The sequence below is a fragment of the Elephantulus edwardii genome, unplaced genomic scaffold (assembly GCF_000299155.1).
Source record: "Elephantulus edwardii isolate Elephantulus edwardi_28Jun2011 unplaced genomic scaffold, EleEdw1.0 scaffold00034, whole genome shotgun sequence".
Taxonomy (NCBI): domain Eukaryota; kingdom Metazoa; phylum Chordata; class Mammalia; order Macroscelidea; family Macroscelididae; genus Elephantulus; species Elephantulus edwardii.
Genome location: NW_006399784.1, coordinates 20411243 through 20416817, shown reverse-complemented (window position 1 = coordinate 20416817; position 5575 = coordinate 20411243).

Genomic DNA, 5575 nt, shown 5'->3' with positions numbered 1-5575 from the left:
ATGAGTCGTACTTGACTTGATGGCATCTAACAACAAGAAGCTCTATGAGAGAAAGACTTGGGCATTTGCTTCCTTACAAATTACAGCATAAGAAGACACAAGGGGCAGAGTTCTTCTGTCACATGGGGCTGCTGTGAGTCAGAAACAACTCAGTGATGTCTAACAATAACAACAACAATCAGAACAACAATGTAGAACGAACAGAGCCAGTGTCAAAAATATAAAAGAACAATAAGAAAATCTATTCACTATGCTTTTGGATGTACTTGATTCCTTGAGGGGAATTTTATGGTTATTTAATGAATTTGTTCCATTTTGATCAAAGGTGTTATTTTGACTTCTCAAATATGAAATACAAGACTTGTGAGAGTCATACAATTTGTTAAATACAAACAATTTACCAAGGGCCCTAAACAAGACAAAATATAATAAATAAAACGCTTTAGAAATTAAGTGTAAACAGTCTGTGGAGAAACTAATTATTCTTCCTTGTTATGAACATTAACCTACATTCAGTTTTAAACCTATGTTAGTCTAATGATGTTCACCATTAGGAGTTTCTGACTACAATAAGAAGACTTGCAGGGAGGATTCTGTTCATTAACGCACAGTGGGATCCGCATTATGTTGTTATCACTTGATTGGAGTTTCAGATGCTGCAAGTCTTCGTTTTGTGGGAATGGAAAGACCTCAGTGCTGCCCTTATGTGAAGTTGAAGTGTTTTTTATTTATAATAGAACTGGGGGCTTGGCCAGCTCACTGGGACACAGACAGAACACAAAGTTTCCTCCCAGGAAGAAGAATTTAGAAAGAGAAACAGAGAAGTCATTTAAATCAGTATCTTGCCTGTCTTAGCTATGCAGTGCTGGAGTAACAGAGAACCACAAGTGAGTGGCTTTAACAAACAGAATTTATTCTCTTATCATTTAAGAGGCTCGGAAGACAAACTCAGAGTACTAGGCCCCTGAGGAGAATGTTCTTTCTGTGTGGTTCTAGAGGAAGGGCCTCCTTTCTTTCAGCATTTTTCCCCCCCAGGAAGGCATTTTATTGTTTGCTACTTTAGGACACTAATCTTATATGAACACATAAAATGTACAATTTTGGGTATATTTTGGATTTTCTGTTATCTATTTTCTTCTTTACTCAACTTGATGGCACATAATAACATTATCTTCTTTGAAATATTTTCTTCAGTTATCTTCATACCTTACAGTGTTGGCATTAGAAAGGAGAAATCAAAGCTGCTATTATTCTCAGGTGATGTGACTTTCAGCAACTTTAGTCCATGTATTTCTTGGAAACCTCCATGCGCCATGGCCTCAGTGTAGTGGAGTTTACTACCACCGGGAGTGAGTCCAAAAGGATACACTCTACTCCTGGAGAGTCTTTCTGAATGGTACTGAGATCCTCCCTTCCCTTTTTATTTCTTGTGAGATAAAAGATGATACAGACTATACACAATCTCCTCATGTGCGATTAACTGCCTCTGAAAACCCACCCGAGGGTCAGCTATGTGTTGGTTCCAACTCTGTGGTACACAACAACAACAACAACAGACTTTATGCCAGGGAAACTTCCCTTACACAAGACTAGGGCTCTGATGAAAGTAAGTGATGTTACATTCCCCCACCTGATCCCTTTTACTACAATTTGGTTTATCAAGTCATGGGGCACTGTTAGATAGCTTCCACATCTTATCATTACATACATGTATTTTGGGTTACAAAATGAAATTCTTGATATTGCCTTAGAAGTGTCATGGAGAATAATGCAGTTGAGTCCAGACAGACCAAGGAAACATGAGCAGAAAGACTCTAATGCCCTATATTCTGTCATTCTCTACATTCCTTTGCCAATATTTATTGTTTCTGTTACATGCCATTGAGTCAACTATGACTCGTAACAATCCTTTGAAAAATAGTTCTGGACCTTGTCTATCCTGAGCAAACCTCACCATCTCTGACACACCTGACCTCATTGCCAGAGTCACGTGTCAGTCCATTTCCAGGGACGACTTCTCCTGTGCTTATCTTCGTCCTTCCAAGAATAATATCCTTCTCCAAGGACTGGCCCTTCTTAATGACATGTCCATAGTATGTGAGAAAGAATTTAAAAATCCTTACCTCCAAGGAACAATCTTATTTCTGTCCACTCAAGGACAAACTTGTTTACCAGTATTTCATGAAAACATATGTGTGGCAGATTGACTGGAAGAGATCCATATTTGTTTTCATTCTCAAAAACATGGTCCAACAAAATGTGGAAATTATTAACAATATCATCAATATTAAAAGCAAGTATAATTTTGCTAAAGATTACTAAAAGATGGATAGAATAGCACACTGACAGGCAACTACCAAAAATTCAAGCTGTATTCAAAAGAAGTTGTGGAATGAGGGATATTATTGCAGATGTTAGATGGATCTTGGCTGAAATAAGGATACCAGAAAGATATTTATCTGGTTTTTTTTTTGTTGACTCTGCAAAGGCATTTGATTTTGTGGATCATAACATATTATTGCTTACATTGAAAAGAATGGGAATCCCAGAATACTTAATTGTTCTCATTCGAAATATATACCTCGAAGACCAAGAAGCTATTGTCCAAACAGAGCAAGGGAACAATGCATGCCTTTAAATCAGCAGAGGTGAGTGTCAGGGTTGTATCCTTTTGCCGTAACTATTCAATCTGTATGCTGAGAAAATAATTTGAGAAACTGGACTACATAAAAAAAAGAGTTTAGCATCAGACTTGGAGGAAGACTCATTAATAATAACCTGTGTTATGTAGATAACTTGACCTTGCTTGTAGAAAGTGAAGAGAACTTGAAACACTTGGTGTGGGAGATCAAAGACAGTTTTTTTTTCTCCATGGAATATACCTCAACATTAAGAAAACAAAAACCTTCACCAATGGACTAATAGAAAACATCATGATAGATGGAGAAATGATTAAAGTTGTCAATTATTTTACTTGAATCCACAATCAACACCCAGAGTAACAGCAGTCAAGAAATCAAAAGACTTGTTGCATTGGTAAAAGTCGCTGTCAGGAACCTCTCCAAAATGCTAACGAGCAAGGATCCTTAAAGTCTGCAGTGTGCCTCATTCAAGCTATCAGTTTTGTTGGCTTTTTGATTACATCTTATGCATCTGAAAGTTGGAAAATGAATAAGGATTCCAGAAGAATAGTCAATGTCTTTGACTTGTGTTAGAGAAGAGTACTGAACTTAATAGACTTATGGACTGAACTTAAGGACTTACAGCCTGAACTGAAGAGTAGTGAGCTGGATTTATGGACTGAACTGAAGATTCTGAACTTATAGACTGCAGAAAGAACAAAAGGCCTGCCTTTGAGGAAGTGCAACCAGAGTGCACCTTAGAGAAAAGGATGGTGGGAGTTTTGTCTCACATACTTGGGGTCTTTTCCCTTGGAAAGGTGGAGGGTCAGACAAAGAGAAGAAAACCTTTAACAAGATGGATTGACACAGTGGCTGTAACATGAAATGGAGCGTATCAGAGATCATGAGAACGGTGCAGGATAGGACAAGGTTCAGATCTGTCCATAAGCTCACCATGACTCATAGATGACTCATAGTTGACTTGATGACACCTAACAACAGCATTGTGTGCCAGAAACTGTTCTGGCCACTTGCAAGGTATCAATATTCAAAGCACTGTTCCTGTTCTTATATAATTTTCATTCTAACAGAGTGAGATAGATAGTAAACCCTAAACACAATGTTGTTATGTGCTATTGAGTTGCCTGTGACTCATAGCGAACCAGAGTATAATGGCTCTGAACTCTGTTCTATCCTGAGCCAGAATCACTGTCTCACACCTGCTCCCATTTACCCCAGTTATTGTGTCAATATATCTCATCAGGGGCCTTCCCTTCCTGCACTGCGACTCCAAGCCTGATGTCCTTCTCCAGGGACTGGTCCCTCCTGGCCACATGCCAAAAGAATGTGAAGCATACTTCAAAATCTTTGCTTCCAAGGAGCATCCTGGTTTCATCCTCTTCAAAACAAACCTGTTGTTTTCTTGGCAATCTATGGTATGTTCAATACTCTTCTCCAGCACCACAATTCAAAGGTATCAATTCTTCTTCTGTCAACCCTAGTCACTGTCCAGTTCTCTTATGTATAGCAAGTAACTGTGAAAACTATAGCCTGAATCAGGAGCACCTTAGTCTCCATACTGACATCATTGCTCTTTAACACTTTGGAGAGGTTCCTGATAGCAGCTTTCCCCAGATCAATTAATCTTTTGCTTTCTTGACTCCAAGTGCCAAGAGTGTTCATTGTGGAGCCGAGCAAGCTGAAATTGTTAACAACCTCAATCTCTTCTCCATCTGTCTTAGTGCTGTCACTTGGCCCAGAGGTGAGAATCTTTGTCTTCTTGATGTTGAGCTTAAAGTCCTTGACCTTCTGCAGCAAATGCTTACAGGCAAATTACAACATACATGGGAAATTATATTGGCAAATAATAAGAAAAGGAAAACAGGATAACACAAGAAAGATCGAGTGGAGGCAATCTGTGGTACTCTGTTGAGGCAGCAGGAGGAAGCTAATGTAGCATAAGAGTCTTCAGGGAGGAGGTGATATTTAAGCAAAGATTTAAAGGAGGTCAAAGAGCACAAGTCTAGAGGAGGAACTTTGCAGGCAAAGGCATAAAGGAGTATGCTGGGAGACTGGAGCAGAGAAAGCAAAGGGAAGCCTGGAGGAGGATATTTAAGAAAGGTAAACGGAATCAAATTATTTCAGACCTGGTAGATTATATTTGTTTTTACCAGCAAATCTTGGTGATATTGTAAGTTTAGTTCCAGACTACCATGAAGAATCTAATATTAGAATAAAGTGAATCAATGTGATGGTTTGGTTTGCTTGTTTGAGTGTGATCTCATTCGTTTATTGTTCAGAATGACTCTCTGGGCCATCTACTTGAGCTTTCACTACATTAGTGGGTGGGCACTTGATGTAGGACTTCCACACACTAATCATTATGGGATTGGTCTGTTTTTCTTGTCTCATCAGGTTGAACAGAGTGGGTTTAGCAGTGAACATGGGACTCTGACACAAGGAAGAGGATGCAGACAGTGCAACACAAACCCTTTGGGGCCAGAGATTCCTGTGGCCCTCAGACCTGGAGCTGCATGACAGCAGCAGCAGGTTTAGCACAAAATCAGAGATGACCACGAGACAGAGCTGACTTGGGACTGCTGCATTCTGGAGCCAGAGCCAGGGAGCTTCTCCTAAGCTTGTTGGAAGACTGGGGGGAAGGCCTCATAATTGGCAAGACTAATGGCATTTTGTAACACTGGCCTAAGGCTGTGAGGCTTAAGGTTAAAGCGATGGTGATCTGTCTGAGAAGCTGTCTTGACTGAGGAATTGCATGCTGCTGCCAACCCTAACTGTAAGCTGTTATCTTCCTTCATAAACCCTATAACTGTGAAGATGGTTCTATGAGATCTGCGTGGCCGTGGTCATGGGTTTTAGGGCCTCTGGTAAAGCAGTATGATTGATGTTGGAATTAGTAGAAGTAGGTGTGGGAGCATAGAGGCCATGCCTGACCT